The following is an 18,336-nucleotide window of genomic DNA, read 5'->3' as shown; positions in this document are numbered from 1 at the left end:
AGAATCACTAGCCAGCATCATGAACCATCTCAGCCTTAGCCTTTCTTTCTTTCCACCACACAACCCACTCCTGATTCTTCTGGGACCAGCTTTTGTGCCTCTCACAAGGGAACACCAAGCCTCTCCCAGTCAGACAAAATCTTTATTCTTGATCACAACCTCACCCCACCTTACTTTAGAGAAGATGGAAAGGTTGAATGCTCTAAAAACCCTGAAAGCAAGCAACAGGGATATGGAGGAGTTCCTATCCCAACTCAAAGTCCTAAGATCAGAAATTATCAACTTAGAAGAGCCTCTAAATCTAGAATTCACAGAGCCAGTTCAGGAGATTGTGATCATCCCGATTTCCTTAGGGTTAGCAGGTCTAGGTCTAAGAGCAAATACAATAAAGCCTACGAAAGAAAAGATTGTCAAGGTCATGCTAGCGCCCCCTCAGCAAGAAAAAAAAAGCCTCCTCCTTCACACCAACCCCAACCCCAAGGGGAAGGGCAAGGTGACTTCAACAGAACCACCCCATCCTCTTCAATTGAAGATGAAAAACTGCATTATGTGGAATGATAGGGGGCTTAGAATGTTGAATTTAGAAATCATTATAAAGCTATGGTTAGTATCCACCAACCGTGTATTCTTGCTCTGCTGGAAACCAAGATGACTGACCACCAAGATCTTTGTGAGAAGCTAGGCTTTCAAAACCACATCCAGTCTGAGGCTAATGGTAACACAGGGGGCCTTATCATTATGTGGAGGGATGACTCCAAATCCATCACCTCTATCTCTATTTCCTCCCAAGCTATTCATGCCAAAGACAAGGTCAGTGTCTCCTTCTTCTTGGTTTTTTAGTATTATTTATGCTAGTACTAATTTTCATTCTAGGATTGATCATTGGGAACAATTCTCCTCTCTCTCTGATAACTACATTTTCATTGAGGGTAAGAACTGGTTAGTTGAAGTGGACTTCAATGAAGTCCTTAGAGCCTTTGAAAAGTTTGGAGGTTCCAGGATTAACCTAAATAGCTCTAACCTTTTTATGAATTTTATAAATCATTGCAAGCTTATTGACTTAGGCTTTAGAGGTAGTAAATACACCTGGTCAAACATGAGGTATAGGAATAGACAGGGTCTAATTCTAGAAAGACTTGATAGATGCCTAGCTAATGATCTTTGGATTCACTTATATCCTGAGGCCTCAATCACCCACCTTCCTAGAACTTGCTCTGACCATTACCCGTTCCTTCTTAACTTAGGATCCACTCTTACCAACCAGATTAAACCCTTTAGGGTTGAATCTATGTGGCTTATCCATCATGAATTCCTCAATTTGATCAAAGATTCCTTCTTAAACTGTCCCTGTATCACTATAGCCACCTTAAATTTTAAGAAAAATATCAGGATTGGAACAGGATCATTTTTGGGAATATTTTTAATAAGAAAAAACACTTGCTTACAAGGTTGCATGGCATCCAAAAATCACCATACTACCCCACAAGCCCCTTCCTCCATGGGCTTGAACACACTCTGTTGAAAGAATTCAATCATATCTCTAACTTAGAGAATGAGTTCTAAAAGCTAAAATCCATAATCTCATGGCTGCTGGAAGAGGATTCAAATACCAAGTTCTTTCATACCTCCACCCTCAATAAGAGGAGAAAGAATAGGATCAACTCCTTCATACATGAAATGGTATATGGCACTACCAGCAAAAAGATATTGCCATTGCTGTCTTTAACTACTATGCTAACCTCTATACCTCTGAATACATATTAGGGTATCTCACTACCTAATCCAACCCCTCCACCTTGGGATCCATCAGCTCCCTCAATCATGACCTTTAAAAAGCCATCACTTTCTTTGAAGAGGTCAAAAGGGTTGTTTTCTCTTTCAAGCCTAACAAAACTCCTGGACCTGATGGCATGCATCCCTTCATGTACCAGAAATTTTGGGACATTATAGGACCCCCATAGTTAAGTTCTGTTAGGAGACCTTCACTTCTTACTCTATGGACCCCAGAGTCAACTCCACCTACCTCTGTTTTATTTCCAAGTGTAGGAATTCTACTTTTCTTAAGAGCTTTAGACCCATAGGCCTTTGTACCCAGTATAAAATCATCACCAAGATCATAGCCACTAGGATGAAACCATTACTTGCAAACATCGTTGGCCCAAACTAAGCTAGCTTTATGGCTAAAATAAGGGCCTCTAATAATGCCATCATTGTTCGGGAATATGTTAGCCACTTCTCCAAAATTAAGGGTAAAAAATCCGACATGCTTCTCAAAATTGATCTTGAGAAAGCTTTTGATAGGCTTGAATTGTCCTTTATTAGACAGGCTCTTTCCTTCTTCAACTTTCCCCAAAATCTCATAAATCTCATCCTATCTTGTATCTTTACTTCTTCCATATCTATCCTTGTTAATGGAGGGAATACCATCCCCTTTAAACCCTCTAGTGGCATTAGGCAAGGAGATTCTTTGTCACCCTATCTCTTTATCCTTTGCATGAAACTTTTATCCAGGAGGATCAACTCTGAGATTAATACCCTCCATTGGACACCCATAACCATTTCTAGGAAAGGTCCTCTTATCTTCCACCTCTTCTTTGCAGATGACCTCACCCTTTTTGCAAAAGTTGATCCTAAAAATTGCCATACCATTAATAGGATCCTCCATAGTTTTAGTTCCCACTCTGGGCAAAGAATCAACTTTGATAAATCCAAAGTTATCTTCTCCAAAAATTATAAGCTGGAAGACCAGGAAATATCTCTTCTCTCCTAGGCATCCATTATTCTAACCACTTTGGCAAATACCTGGGATTCCCCATCTTCCACAAAAAACCTGAGAGGGGGGACTTCCAATTCATTATTGATAATTTGAAAAATAAATTAGCTGGGTGGAAAACTAATTCCTTAATATGGCTGGTAGGGTAACTTTAGCTAAGTCTTCCTTACCTAGTATTTCCAACCATGTTATGCAATATATCCACCTTCCTAGCAACCTACATAAGCTGATTGACAGAACCCAAAGGAATTTCAACTGCGATACCGCTAATGCAAAAAAGAAAATACACCTTCTTAGGTGGGACACCATCACTCTTCCTAAAAGGGATGGTGGGCTTGGCATGCAAATGGTTGTCATCAAGAATGAAGCCCTCATTTACAGCCTGGGTTGGAGAATATACTCCAACCCCTACATCCCTGTAGGTCAACACTCTTATTTCCAAATATGGGTTAGGAAGAAAGGGTATCAACAAAGGCTCTAGGACCTGGAATAACATCAACAATTGTTGGAACCTCTGTAAAGATTCTTTATTTTGGGCCATTAAGGATGGAACAAAAGTTAAAGCTTGGGAAGATAGATGGATCCCTGGAATGCTCCCATTCCCCCCCCCCCCCCTTTCTTTTATTGTCTAAGGGCTTAGTACCAACTCCTCTAATCCTATCATGGTCAAGAATATTTGGAAGGGTAGAAGATGGGACTTCACTCCCCTATCTTTTAATATCCCCCCCCCCCCCAATATTATCTTCAATATCTAGAATACTTTTCTTAGAGCACCCACCTCAGTCAGGATACTCCTCTTTGGAGACTTAGAGGTGATAGCACCTTTTTCTACAAAAGTTCCTACCAATATATTACCAGCCTAAAGGGGGATCCCCAGAGAGCCCACATCTCTTCCAGCTGGATTTGGCATCTTAGAGTCCCCAATAAGATCAAGACCTTTGTGTGGCTCATGCACCACAACAACCTTTCCACTAGATCCACCCTCCTCAAAAGGGGGCTTGAATATTACCTCTTTTTCACTACTGCAATTATGCCCAAGAAGACCAGCATCACATCTTTTTTGAATGCAACTTAGCCAAGACCTTTTGGCAAAAACTAATTCAAAAATACAAAGGGAGTATTCATCTCCATCTTTCCATGTTTGACACCAACAATTGGTCCAAAACATGGAAAATCATGAGCAGAGATTACTTTGACAACAACACTCCTTGGAGTACCCTCCTACCCTTCTGCTTATGGCACCTTTGAAAAATAAAAAATTCCACAACTTCCAAAATGCTAACTCTCATTCTTGCTTCAATATCCTCAGGCTGAAGCTGTGGAATACCATCACTTAGGCAATACCAATGAGGATCCTCCCTAAACCAATATCACCATCAAATGGTTACCCGCCCCCACCTTCAACCTTTTAAGCTAAATACTGATAGGTCTTTCCTTGGCAACCAGGAAAGAGTGGGATTAGGAGGGGGGTCATTAGGGACTATAGAGGAGCTTGGGTTTTATATTTTAGCAAAAGCTTTACCCATTTCACTAATAATCTTACGGAGCTCTTGGCCTTGAAGAAGGGCCTCAAACTTGGCTTTAAACAAATTCTCAAACCTTTAGAAGTTTGCACTGATTCACAGGAAATTATAAATATGCTACACTATGGCAACTTACTTTATGATTCAGTTGTCTATGAATGCAGGTCTCTACTAAGGAGCTTGGGAAATCTTCCGATCTACCATACCTACTGGGAATAGAATAGGGTAGCGAACTTAATGGCAAAGCAAGGCTCTGAGCAGAAATTTTTTGACAGTTTACATATTTTCATAACTCCACCTGTTAGTGTAGGAGTAGTCTTTTTGGGAAAACTTTAAGGGAAAATCATTCTCCCGCTCTGTATACAATAATGGAAATGCTTATCCCAACTGTTATGTTTTTGTGCCTGATTAGACCTTTCTATATAAAAAACTACCTCCTTTTATTTAATGCATTTCTATTTTACCAAAAAAAGAAAGTTGTGAGCTTCCTAGTTCATGTTGGTCTTTGTACTTTGTCCCGTACATTGAATTCCACATAAAGTGACAGCAAATGGTGTTTGATTGAAAAACTTTACTCTAATTGTATGGTGTGAAACATTTTTGTGATTGACAAATCGCCTAATGTAGGCCCATTATCCAAGTAATTAAAGACCCGTCATTCTCTCTTGTGTGTGTGTCATGCTCTTCCTCTTTTACGGGTCGTTTGGTAGAGTGTATTGGAAAGTTAATGAAAACATTAATTTAATGTGTATTAGTAGTATTTTGTTTGTTGTATCTTTTAATCCTATGTATAATTAATGTTTGCATCAGTTATACACTCTATTGTGTACTGAGGTGTGTATTACTAATAACTCAAAATCCATGCCATTAGTAATGCAATGGATCTAATTAACGTGCTTAAAGACACTATTATCCCTCAAAAAAAATTTCCCGTCCTCTCTAATTTATATATTGAGGGTATTATGTAAAAAAAACTAGAAATTATGTTATTCATGTTATTTTCAATACATCGAACCAAACACTGCACAAGAAAAATACAAGTATAACAAATGCAAGCGTAGCTAACACAAGCATTGTTAATACAAGCATTACTAATACACCATATTTTGCATTATTCTTATACACGCTATCAAAAGATCCCTTATAGTTTTTCTTTTCCTCAAGTTTGGATTAGCCATGGAAATAGCCTCTTCCGAAAATAAAAGGTAAGGTTTCATATAATAGATTATTATGATCAGGTATTTTCGTAAAACTGCGCATCGCGAGAGCTTTAGTAGATTGGGCTGCCCTTTGTCTGTTTGGATTGACTTGTTTCAAATACTTTTATGTCAAAATAGCTTTTAAATATTTTTATAGTATTTGAATAAGATTTAAAAGGAAGTGTTTTTAAGAATTTATTTTTAAGTCAAAATAAGAAAATAAGTCTTTGAGTTAGAAAAGACATAAATTAAGAATTTTCCAACTTATGACTTATGAGGTGTTTGTATGTCCTTAGTTATAAGCCCTCTTATTATCTGCAATTTCATTATGGAACTCTTTTATTATCCAACATAATGTGTCCATTCAAACTAACTGAAACTACTTCAAATAAAGTCAAACTTATTACTCCCTCTGTTTCAAAAAGAATGACCTACTTTGACTTGGCACAAAGTTTAAGAAAAGAAAAGACATCTTTTTCCTCCGAAATTGTCCGCTCAACTCACTTTAGCACTTAAACTAAACTTTCGTTTATTTACCCCCTTAACATCTTTAAAGTGATTATATACACCCTTAATTCTGACATGAAATTAAAAAAAAAAAAAAGGCGCGCTTTTATTTAAAAATTGATATGGTCCTACTTTTTATTTTAATATATATTAAATAAAAAAAAAAAGACAACCTTCTTCTTCAATGCCCCTCCCCCCACGCCAACCCACACCCCCACACTCTTTTTTTCTTCAATTAATCAAGAACAACAATACCAATTTTCTTTAAACTATCAATTCCTCCATCAATAACCTCATCCATGTTCTTCAACCATTAATTTCTCCATTAACAACCTTACCCATTTTCTTCAACCATCAATTCATCCATTAATAACCTCACCCATTTTCTTCAACCATTAATTTCCGATCCCCATTTTCTTCCATGGTGTACTCTCTCTGCCAATTTGCAAGTACAATAAACTTTTTTGGTTCCACCACTCCAGTCTCATGGTTGACACATGTCATGTTAATTCGAGAATGGAATCGAACACTTGGTGGCTTCTCTGGCTAATCTTTGTCGCAGAATAGCTTCAACTGATAAATACGCCCTTCATGAACATAATTGTGTGGACCAATAATGGTGTCAGTCCAGGAACGCATGTAGATATCATCTCCACCATCCATCCCATAGCTCACCGTACTATCTCCAATACCCTTTTCACCACGTTCGAGTTCCTTAAGTAATCTGAAATTCTGAGGGACCACAAAATTGGATCCTCCTCCTGAACCAAGAGTCATAGCTGATTGATTATTTCCAAAAAAAAAAAAGGTTTTCTTGGGATTTGTGCAGAGATCGATTATTTCTAAATAAGTTTGTCGAATTTGTAGTTGATGTTCAGATTGATTATTAGGGTTTTCTGATGATGATGTGAAGTTGTACTTGAATTTTGAGTTTGATTGGTATGAATTTTGCTAGTTTAATTTTGTATCTGTCATTGTTGAAGCTTGAAAAAAGCTTGAAAATAAAGAAAAAATGATTTCGTTGAATTCATAATTGATGTCTAAATTGATTATTGGAGTTTTTTTATGATGTTGTAAAGTTGTGCCTGAAATTTGAGTTTCTTGAATTGGTGGTTTGATGAAGGAATAATTGTTGTTTCTTGAATTGATTGTTTCTTGAATTGCTAATATGCTTTAAGTTTGAAGAAGATAGAAAATGGAGGTGAGGAGAGAGGTGGGGTGGTTTAAAGAAGATAGAAAAGAGAAGGGGGTTGTGTTGTAGGGTAGGGACGGGGTGGACGGGGTAGGTGGGGGAGTAAAGAAGAAAGAAAATGGGGGTGGGAGCATCTTTTTTATTTAATATATATATATATATATATAGTAAATATATATTTTTTATTTAAAAGAAATATTAAAATAAAGTGTGGAGGATTAATATTTTTTTTAGAAAAATTGAACTTCTTACGTGGCAATGGCGTGGCTCCGACGTGGCGTTGATGTGTAGGCGAATGTAACACACTCTCCGTTGTGAGAGTGGTATTCGGTCTTGAGGGGTGAAAATAATTCACTTTAAAGATATTAAGGGGTAAATAAACGAAAGTTAAGTTTAATTGCTAAAGTAAGTTTGGAGGATAAGTTCAGGGGGAAAAGATGTCTTTTCTCGTAAAGAAATTTTTAAATCTTGTGGCCTTAAATTAAAGTTGTGTCAAATGTACCAAAATATCTTTTAATCTTATGATCATAAATATATCATGTGTAAAGTTGAAATTAAAATATTATCAAAAATGAAAAGGGGTTATGATATTTTTATTATACAGGGAGTATCAAAATTAACTTTAGGTGAACAAAATGCGCTTGATTCTTCTTTTTCCCATCTTGTGTAGCTAATTCTTGTCAAGATTGACGGCACGGAAGCAGTTGTAAATTCGGCGTAATTCCTTTGCAACTTCGATCATGTATGGTGTCTCTTCTCTCTTTGACTTTGTGCATTTCTTAACCAGATCCCAGCAATCTTCCAATTATTGTTGAATCGAAATTCCATGCTCCTCTAAAAGGGTAGGATCTGCTATATCCATTACATTATTCTTTTCAATAAAATAACGGACGGGGTTGAGTCCCTTTGTTTCAGAATATATTGCCTCTTCTGAAATTGCAGAATTCACTCTACCCATAGCATTACCCTCTTCGGTATTGGGTTCAACGCCTTCTTTAAAATCAATTGTCTCTACCGGAATCACATGATCGCCTCTATCCACAGCATTACCCTCTTCAATATTGGAATACATACTATTGGACACTTTCTTTCCAGTTAAAAGCTGAAAGAGAACAACCCCGAAGCTGTAGACATCAAATTTTTGAGTAACAATACCCAAGGCAGCATATTCTGGATCTGCATACCAAAATGTTCCCCATATAGGTTGATCTTGCAACTCCAACTCTCCGGGAGGCAATGATATGGACAGAGAGAAGTCCACTATTTTTGCAACGCTGCTATTCTGATCTATTATCACTTCGTGAGGCTGTATATCTCTGTGGATGATGGGTGTAGTAAATTCGGTGTGGAGAAAAACCACTGCAGAAGCGACCTCATTAGCAATCCGTAATCTACTTCCCCAAGATAATAATGATTTCTATTTTGATCATCATGATTACCCTCTCCAAAAAGTAGATCGCTAAGAGCTACACCTTTAACATATTCATACACCATAACAGGCTCTTCAAATTCTAGACAGCAACCGACAAGTCTCAGTACATTTTTAAGATGGCTCGTCTGAGCAGTAACTGCTATATCTCGGTGCACGCTATAAAACTGACTACAGAACCTAACTAAAATGAGGCGGTTGTCTAGGGACCCTGTAACCATATAGCCTTCATCGAGCTCTATTTTCTTTTCAGAGTGCTTGATTGCCCTTTGTATCTCTGTGGCAGTGAAGTGACAGATGGGAATTAGGCAATTTCCGTCACATAATGCAAGAATCTCCTCAAGCACTGCACTTCCATTCTTTAAATAGCAATCCTGCTCTTTCTTCCGCCTTTTTACAGAGGCAGGGTGAAAAAGACTTTTCATTGTGAGTGGGGTTGTCATCAAATGATGCATGTTGTTCTTGCACAAGACCAATTGCAATGGTATAACGAATAACTCTTCATCTCTCGCGCGTGTCCACCAGTCTTTAACTCTTAAATCCTATCATCACTAGTACAGTGAATGTATTAGTTGGAAGCTTCCTGATGGTCCCGGTACTAGAGGGTGTGCATTGAATTCCACGTTAGTTTTGTATTGACTGGACTCTCGCACAAAGTTATTTGGGAATGTCTCTCTCTTGTATTTCCGTGCACTTGTCCCCACTTCTTTTATAGACACTCTGTAGCTTCACAAGCCTTGGGTCTTATCCATGAATTTTTAAACCTTTTGGATAAGTTATTCCTCTATTTTTTATCAGGATAAAATAAGATATCATATACTGTATAAGTAATTCATGTATTAAGTTAAAAGAAGTAGTCAAACAATGTATTGAATGAGACTAAATTTTAATTTAAGGACTGTTCTTCCCAATACCTTGAGCTAATTTAGAAGTATCTTTTCTCTCCTACACTTGATGATGATATTTTAGCATATTAATATCAATTTTAATGCTTTGATTGGTTCATCCGTTTGTAACATTTCTATAATAATTAGTAGTCATTATATGCATGGGACGTGGTTTAGAATATAACTCCATTTTGGAGTAAGTGACTTGACAAAATGCCATTACTCCATTCATTTTTAAGTAGAGTTACTCTTTCTTTACTAATGGCAATTCATGCCATCATCTCAACTTTAATGCATTAATATGGCAGCACTCCCACGTTTTGCATGACTATCCATTACAACCTAAACTTCCATTCATTTGTGTCGTTAAATACCATAGTTAATGATGGAAGAATATGAACATAAGTTTCATGTAACTCTTATAACATCCACCATTATTCTACCAATTTATTTTTGTAACTGTTGTAACTTCAATGCCACTCATCTACCACATTTATCTTCCTATTCATTGCATGGAAGATTTCTTCACCTATAAATAGAGGTGGTCTTGCATTATTTTGGTACATACATACAAAAGATAATATAGAGAGTTCACAAAAGTTAGTAAAAAATGAGAGTTTATTAGTTGAAGGGAGGTGTTCTATTTTGTGAAGCTTTGAACTCAACTCTTGTCCAGAGTTGTTGAGTTATTCTTTGTAAGAAAGGTTGTTGTATCCTAGAGGGGACAAGTCAAGAAAATTACTGTTGGACCGGTGAAATATTTGCTGCAGTGAGTTTGAATCTCCTTAAAGAGAGCGAGATATCCGCGCCTCAGCCGAACAAGAAGAAAATAATCTTTGTTATTTTCTTCACTAGTAATAATGGTGAAAATAACCAAATAAAAAATCAACATGTACAAGAAAAAAGACCATGCTTTGTTTGTAGAAAGAGAGGACATATTACTCGATTTTGCAGATTTCAGAAACGTGGGACTAAACCTTAGGAAAACATTACCGAAGAACCATTCGTGGCAGTGATAACAGACATTAACATGGTGGAGAATGTTCTGACTCTGGTGCAAACCGTTATATCTGTTATGACAAAGACTGGTTTAAAAAATATATAAATTTTGAAGAGCCCAAAACCATCATGCTTAGAGATTCACACACAACTCAAGTACTTAGAATGGGAGATGTCGAGTTGAGGTTTACTTTTAGAAGGGTATTAATCTTAAAAGATGTACTTTATACTCCTTCTATGAGAAAGAATTTGATGTCTAGTTTTCTTCTTAATAAAGCAGGCTTCAAACAAATTATTAAATCTGATCAATATGTAATTGTGAAAAATAATATTTTTGTGGGAAAGGTGTATGCATGTGATGGTATGTTCAAGTTGAATGTTGAAATTAATAAAACATCTACTTCTTTTTACATGCTTTCTTCTACTAATTTTTGGCATGCTCGTTTGTGCCATATAAATAATCGTTATGAGGAAATGATGAGTAGTTTAGGATTAATTTCAGTGATCAAAAATTTTTTTGAAAAATGTGAGGCTTGTATTAAAGCCAAAATCAAAAAAAGGCCTCACTTTCAAGTTGAAAGAAAACCTGATTTATTAAAATTAGTTCATACTGATATTTGTGAAGTTGGTGGAATTTTAACTTATGAAGGAAATAGATATTTTATCACTTTTATTGATGATTTTTCTAAGTTTACATATGTTTACTTAATGAAAAATAAAAGTGATACATTTGAGAATTTTAAAATTTTTCTCCATAAAGTTGAAAATCAGTTTAATAGAAAAATAAAAAGAATAAGAAGTGATAGAGTCCTTGAATATAAGTCACATAAATTCAATTCTTTTGTTAGATCATTGGGTATAATTCATGAAACTACTCCTCATTATTGTCCTACACTAATGGTGTAGCAGAAAAAAGAATAAAACTTTGGTTGAGTTAACTAATGACATGTTAATTGAGTCTTGTGCACCTTTAAGCTTTTGGAGTGAAGTTCTTTTGACTGTTTGTTATGTGTTGAATTGTGTGCCTCGTAAAAAGACCAAATTAATGCCTTTTGAGTTATGGAAAGGTCATAAGTCAAATTTGGGATATCTAAGAGTTTGGAGTTGCTTAGCCTAGGACCCTAAAATCTCTAAGTTGGGTAAAAAGGTTACTACTTGTGCTTTTCTTGGTTATGTTTCAAACAGTACAGCCTGTAGATTTTTTAATCTTTAAGATAGTGTGATAATAGAATCAGGTGATGCTGTTTTTCATGAAAATAAATTTTCTTTTGATTCTAAAAATAGTGGGGTGAAAAAAATATTTTGTCACTACCTAGTTCTTCTACTTTTACTCTAAAAAATAAATAAAATAATGATTTTGAGTTAAGAAGAAGTAAACGAGCTAGAGTAGAAAAGATTTTGGTCCCGATTATTATGTTTTTAACGTTGGAGATGACCCTATCACTTTAAAAGAAGCTTTGTCTTCACATGATGCTATTTTCTAAAAAGAGGCTGTAAATGATGAAATTGAATCACTAATTTCTAATAAAACTTGGAAGTTAGTTGATTTACCGCCGGGTTGTAAAACAATTAGATGTAAATGAATCTTACATAAAAAGTTAAAACCGGATGGATTTGTTGATAAATACAAAGCTAGGCTAGTGGCTAAAGGCTTTAAACAACTAGAAGGCCTAGAATATTTTGATACTTTTTCACCGGTAACTATAATTACATCCATTAGACTCTTAGTTGCTATTGTAGCAATTTTTTATTTACAAATTCATCAGATAGATGTAAAAACTATTTTTTAAAATAGACATAAATGAGGAGATTTACATGGAACAACCCGAGTATTTTATTGAGGCTGGCCAAGAAAGTAAAGTGTGTAAACTTAATAAATCCCTATATGGTTTAAACAAACACCAAAGAAATGGCATTAAAAGTTTGATTCCTCCATGATTGATAATGGGTTCAAAACAAATGAGTGTGATAAGTGCATATATCATAAGTCTTGGAATAATTCGCATGTTATTATTTGCCTATATGTTGATGATTTATTGATATTTGAATAGAACATGAATATTATTGATAAAAATAAAAATATTCTTAGAAGCCATTTTGATATAAAAGATCTTAGTGAGACAAATTTTATTCTAGGAATAAAAATTACTAGAACATCTGATGGAGTTTTTCTTGACCAGTCACATTATGTTGAGAAAATATTGAAAAAATATAATTTCCTTGATTGCAAGCATGTTGTTACTCCTTTCGATTCTAGTGTTCACTTGTTTCCTGTTGAAAGTGAAAATGATGTTATAAATTAAAAGGAAAATGCTAGCAAAATTGGAAGTTCGAGATATGTGACTGATTGCACTATGCCTGATATTGCACATGCAGTAAGAGTACTTAGCAGATTTTTTAGCAAGTCAGGTAATGAACATTGGCATGCTGTAACGAGAGTAATGAGATATTTAATTGAAACGAAAAATTGTGATTTGTTCTATAAAAAATATCCTGTTGTACTTGAAGGCTTTTGTGATGTGAATTGGAACACTTTGTCAGGTGATTCCTTGTCCACTTCTGGTTATGTTTTTACTTTGGATGGTGGTGCAATTTGTTGGAAGTCTAAAAAATAAAATTATTATTTCTAACTCTACCATGGAGGTTGAACTAATTGATTTAGCTTTAGCTAGTAAGGAAGCAAATTGGTTGAGAGGTTTGTTATTTTAAATACCTTATTTTGAAAAATCAATTTCTCCTATTTTAATTCATTGTGATAGCATCGCTGTAATTGGTAGAGTTCAACATCGTTATTACAACGGTAAATCCAGACCTATACGGAGAAAACATAGTAATGGGAGATCATATTTGACAAATGGTACCATTAATATTGATCATGTCAAATCTTGTGATAATCTTGTAGATCCGTTGACTAAGGCCTTAGCAAGAGAAAAGGTTTGGAGCACATCGAGAGAATGAGATTGAAGCCTATTGAATCTTGAGTCATATGTGAGGAAACCCAACCTGGGGACTAGAGATTCTATAACTAGGTTCAATGGGAAAAACGAATCACATGATGACTTGTTGTGAAAAATGCACTATTTTTTTATCCCTCCCTATGGTGTAAGTACATTTTTCTGTAATAATTGTGAGGTTAAGTTTATAAAACTCTTAATAAAAATCTATAGCTCTTATGAGTGGGGTGCTAAATTACAAGAGCACTCTCGACGGATTTTACCTATGTGAGTGTGGAGGTAGGCCGCTTCCTATGAGAATTAGTCTCATTCTCAAAAGACACTCAATAAAACCGGGATAGCACAAGGTCGGAATGTGTTGGCTATAAAGCTCATGTCAACACCTTGACTATTATGTGTAAGCAGTAACTTTTTATTTCCCCTAAGCAGTCATAGTTCAAGTCTGAGACCACTACGACTCTGGAGTAAAAAATACTATTTTACTAAGTGAAGGTTCAATGCAGAGCACACCTTCATTATGCATGGTAGTCTTCATTCAACTAGTGGACTCTCTTATTAATATTAAAATGAATGGGGGATTGATGATACTTTAGCATTTTAATATCAATTTTAATGGTTTGATTGGTTCATCCGTTTGTAACATTTCTATAATAATTAGTAGTCATTATATGCATGGGACACGGTTTAGAATACAACTCCATTTTGGAGTAAGTGACTTGACAAAATGCCATTACTCCATTAATTTTTAAGTAAAGTTACTCTTCTATTGACAATTGATGTCATCATCTCAACTTTGATGCATTAATATGGCAGCACTCCCACATTTTGTATGATTGCTCATTACAACCTAAACTCCCATTCATTTGTGTCTTTAAACATCATAGATAGTGGTGGAAGAATATGGACATAAATTTCATGTAACTCTTATAACATTCACCATTATTCTATCAATTTATTTTTGTAACCTTTGTAACTTTTGTAACTTCTATGTCATTCATCTACCACATTTATCTTCCTATTCATTGCATGAAAGATTTCTTCACCTATAGATAGAGGTGGTCTTGCATGATTTTGGTACATACATACAAAAGATAATATAGAGAGTTCACAAAAGTTAGTAATAAGGGAGAGTTTAATAGTTAAAGGGAGGTGTTCTATTTTGTGGAGCTTTGAACTCAACTCTTGTCCAGAGTTGTTTAGTTATTCTTTGTAAGAAAGGTTGTTGTATCCTGGAGGGGACAAGTCAAGAAGATTACTGTTGGACCGGTGAAACATTTGCTATAGTGGGCTTGAATCTCCTTAAAGAGAGGGAGATATCCTCGCCTCAGCCGAAGAAGAAGAAGATACCTTTTTTGACATTGTAATGTACTATTTTAAGTTGTTAGCTAATTTATAATACTCTCCCTATTTAAATTTTTGTGGCATTGATAGCCAATTATATTTTTAAAATAATTTAAGTTTTTAATTATTGTGATTTATAATACTTTTTATTCCATTTTAATTTAAGGAATACTGATATAATTTTTATTTCAACCAAATACCACGATTAAATTAGCAAAGTAGGCATGTTTTAAATGACTCATAATAACTAATTGGTATTGATGCTATAAAAATACTTATGAAAAAATTTTAAGTAGACTTCATATAAGATGTCAAATTAATTCAAAACATCATGAGGTAATATATTATTTTACATCTATTTTATCTTTTTTATTAAATACTATTAATTTTCTAATACTTAAATGACTTATAATAATAAATTAGGGGTGATATATTAAAATCACGGTTGAAGCAGCTAAAGCAGACATGTCATAAATGTCTATTTTACTCTTTTTTTAATATCATTAATTTTTTAATATTCAAATGTCATATAATAATGAATTAAGAATGATATAGTAAAATCATGAAGCAAGCAGATAGCTGACAAGCAGGGATGCCGACGGAGTGGAGTCTGCTTCAGCAGCTCCACTCCCACTTCTAATATAGGAGAATATTTTGGTTTATGTTAATGGAGTTGACTCAGTTGTCTACCGAGGGCCCATTTGGCTATGCAAGATTATATATGATTTAAAATTATGATATGAAGCTGAATTTTTATTAATATATGATACATACCTATGCGATGTACAAATAATATTAAAATATTATTTCTAATCATTTCATATTAGAATATCTTATTCAAATATATCAAATTATATTACCTTTAAAAAAAAGTTCAAACTATCATATTATTTCTCAATGAAATGTGGGAAAAAAAAAAAAAAAACTACACCCCTACCGCTACCCCAAACCTCCACGTTCATATCCATCCCCCACCCCACCCCGCCCTCAATTTTTCTGAAAAACTAAAAAAACTTCTACCTCCCCCCTACCCCATCCTCCCCCCACCCAATCAATTTCCCTACCTATAATCAAATCTATATAAAAAAAATATAATGATCATTAGTTGTAAATCAAAATTATACTTTATTTTTTCTTTATAATATTATTCATAATTTAAATCTACAACCCCACCCCCAAAAAAAAAATCCTAGTGTATATTTTTAAATTATTTTTTTATATTACACGTGTAAACCATTGAATTTCCTTATTTCTTATCTCAAAATATAAAAATTAGAATATTTAAATTTTATTATGCATAGCAAAATAAATGAAATGGAGATTAGAAGAAGACTCCAAAATAACTTATTTTTTAAGAATTTGCCTCCATTTTCATATCTATCAAAATATAAATTTATCTCATATGTAATTTTAATTTTGTTACTCAAATTCAAAAAAAGTATTAAATTTTCTAAGAATTAAAAGGAATTTCATGATGTATAGAACATTTCTTGAATATTAATGTTAAATGAAAAAGTAAAATCATAAATTCATGAAAATATAAGTGTTTACTCGTTGTATATAAAAAAAAATACTTTCAGAAATTTAATTTATTTCTTAACTTATATTTTACTGCCCGTGATTTTTTTGTTGTTTAGATTTATCGATTATATTTTATTTTAAATTATTATTTTATATTAGAATAAAATATAAATAGAGAAACTGGCTATTTATTTAAATTATGATTTTTATTACTGAAAAATATAAATAAAGATATTGGTTAAGTATTTATTTACTTATGTTTTATAATTAATAATTTTTGTACACCATCAAATTAAAATTGATAATTTTCTCATGCGTAACAGGAACGATAAAATGAAATATAGATTAGAAAAAAACTCCAATATAGTCTAATCTATTAAATGATTATTTTTTAAAATTCATGTTAAAATACTTTCACCTCTATCAAATACAGTTGTCTCATATTATAATTTTTAATTCAATTTCAAAAAAATTATTGACTTTATCCCAAGAGTTATAAGGAATTCAATAAGGTAAGAAAATTTCTTGAATATGAATCTAAAAGACAAAAGTAAAATAAAAAAATTCATACTATATATATAAGAAAGATAACTATGTAATCTACGTACATCGTGTTTAATTATATTCTAAGATCTTAAAAAGTTACCGTTTTAGGTATGATTTATTTTGTGTTTTTTACTTTCTTTCTATATATTATGAAACTAAATAACCCCAAAATCACTAAAATATTATAAATAAATGTAAGTTTGCAAGTAAAATTAAAACAGAATAAATAAATTAAAATATCTAAATGCCTATAAATTTATTTTGTAATCCTCCTAATAAAGTAAATATCTAATGTGGTATTTTTTAAATACAGAAATCAGACAATCATAAATTGCATATGATTGAATTAAATATCGAAAAAATCATGAAATAAAACAACATTAAAATGAAGAACAATAATATCAAACACATAACTTGAAAAACTTAAGCTTTGATTTGCCAACTATACCAACAAAACTCCTACTTTTATAATTATCTATCATTTTCTTCTCTTCAGTCTTCTGCAAGTCAACAATAGCAACAAAATTATTATCAAATATTACAATAAGCTATCAAAAATACTTCTTCACAAATTAAACAATAGAAATGATATTAATTTGAAATTGATTTACCTATGAATTCTTACTTATCGAAGTCTTTATCTCAATTATTATCGATTTCTTTTTCATCTTATCTTCTTGGAAGGTGTTTGATTTGAAGTAACAATAAATTTTATGTTGGTGAGAGTAATAGTTATATAAGATATAAATGGGTTAAAGAGTAATAAATGAACTATAAATTTTATTTGAGAAATACATCATATCATCCTTGAACTTGTCGTCAAAACTTACTTTAGACCTTAAAATATACGGGTAATTATATACCCCCTTAATAACTTTCAAGTGAATTTTTTATCACCTTAACTGCTGACGTGACAAATTTTTAATAAGTCAGTGCGTAAATAGCCAAAAACAAACGTTAAAAAAAAGGGTGGGGCCCACCTCTTAAATTTTACAAACCCACCATCATCATCATCTTCTTCCTTACACTTTTTCTTGAACCTTCTAGAACATTCCTCTAACGAAAAATGGGTTATCAAATTCAATATGGAAGAACCCAAATCATGACCCGAATTCCATATTTCTCTCTTCTTAGGGCACAAAATCTCACATCCTTTTCGCTCATTCCTCATCAATCAATCACAATTAGCCAAAACTAATCCACACCCAATTCAGCAATCACCTAAATAGTGGACACTATCAATCTTTCAACGCAAAAAACACAGAACTGAATTGAATTTTGACCATTAAAAATGTTGAGGGAGTTAGAATTAAAGGTTGAAATAATATTTTAATGGAGGAAAAACCTTAAATTGATGTCTTTATGGTTGTTCTCTGGTGGTGTTAATGGGAAAAAAAAGGAGGAGGCATTTTCGTGGTAGGGGTGGGGGGTGGAAGGGGAAAAAGAGAGGGGCGAGGGGCGGGAG

General features: G+C 33.6%; 1 pseudogene; it reads right to left on the bottom strand.

Annotated features, from left to right (window-relative positions):
• Positions 1 to 7,683: 7,683 nt before the first annotated feature.
• On the bottom strand, positions 7,684 to 9,292 carry LOC107874060 (annotated as a pseudogene).
• Positions 9,293 to 18,336: the final 9,044 nt, after the last annotated feature.

This window comes from Capsicum annuum, chromosome 6 (genome assembly GCF_002878395.1).
Source record: "Capsicum annuum cultivar UCD-10X-F1 chromosome 6, UCD10Xv1.1, whole genome shotgun sequence".
In the NCBI taxonomy this organism is placed as follows: Eukaryota; Viridiplantae; Streptophyta; class Magnoliopsida; order Solanales; family Solanaceae; genus Capsicum; species Capsicum annuum.
Note: the sequence above shows the minus strand (reverse complement) of the source record. Positions and strands in the feature narration are given on the sequence as shown.